Below are 1303 nucleotides of genomic sequence, written 5' to 3' on the forward strand. Positions count from 1 at the left end.
TCCCTGCTCGGCTTGCGTAGGAGCAGTGGGAAGGGACCACCCCCGGCCAGCCCAGGCCATCTGGTCCTCCAGCTGACAACCAAGGGATGGTGGCTCCCATCCCCGCACCCTTTGGGGCCGGGACTGGAGGGGGAGGCCCCTGTGCCGGAGGGCAAGTGGTAGAGGCAGCCTCCCGCTGGCCCACACCACCCCCTTCATGTCCCTCCCACCATCATGGCAGCAGAGGGGCCCACCGCCGGGTGTGTGGAGGAGGGCTGGCACCCACGCACAGAAAGACGAAAGCTTTGCTCAGAGGTTGACTTTCAATAGATCGCAGCGAGGTATCTGCTCTGCTACTTACGAAACCCTGACCCATCTACGATTGATTTAGCAAGGGGTGCCCCATGGACATGCAGTGCCCTAAGGGCGATGGAGGCGGCCCCCTTCCATCCGCGTTCCGGTACCCATGCGAGTGGCTCTATGCACCAGCCGCCCAAAAAAGGCCGGCTATCCCAGGCCAACTGCGGCTCCACAGCACTGTTGTATTGTAATGGTTTAGGGGGGCTATGGACTTAGAGGCGTTCAGTCATAATCCCACAGACGGTATCTTCCCCCCATTGGCTCCTCAGCCAAGCACATACACCAAATGTCTGAACCAGCAGTTCCTCTCGTACTGAGCAGGATTAGTATTGCAACAAGACCTCATCAGTAGGGTAAAACTAACCTATCTCACGACGGTCTAAACCCAGCTCACGTACCTTATTAGTGGGTGAACAATCCAACGCTTGGTGAATTCTGCTTCACAATGATAGGAAGAGCAGACATCGAAGGATCAAAAAGAGACGTTGCTATGAACACTTGGCCACCACAAGCAAGTTATCCCTGTGGTAACTTTTCTGACACCTCCTGCTTGAAACCCAAAAAGTCAAAAGGATTGTAAGGCACCACTTTCACAGTCTGTATTCATATTAAAAATCGAGATCAAGCGAGCTTTTGCCCTTTTGCTCCGTGGGAGGTTTCTGTCTTCCCTGAGATCACCTTAGGACACCTGCACTATTGTTTGACAGGTGTACTGCCCCAGTCAAACTCCCCACTTGCCACTGTCCCCGGAGCAGGTTGCGCCTGGTGGGCGCCGGACACTTGGAGCTAGAAGCAAGAGCCCCATGGGGCTTGCCTCCGCCTCACCGGGTGAGTGAGAAAACTATGAGTAGTGGTATTTCACCGGCGGCCTGAGGGCCTCCTACTTAACCTACACCTCTCATGTCTCTTCACAGTGCCAGACTAGAGTCAAGCTCAATAGTGACTTCTTTCCCCGCTGATTCTG

The 1303-nt window shown here is 55.0% G+C and overlaps 1 pseudogene; it reads right to left on the bottom strand.

Annotated features, from left to right (window-relative positions):
- Positions 1-278: 278 nt before the first annotated feature.
- Positions 279-1303, bottom strand: LOC144778615 (28S ribosomal RNA; annotated as a pseudogene).

The sequence above is a fragment of the Lissotriton helveticus genome, chromosome 1_1, assembly GCF_964261635.1.
Source record: "Lissotriton helveticus chromosome 1_1, aLisHel1.1, whole genome shotgun sequence".
NCBI lineage: Eukaryota > Metazoa > Chordata > Amphibia > Caudata > Salamandridae > Lissotriton > Lissotriton helveticus.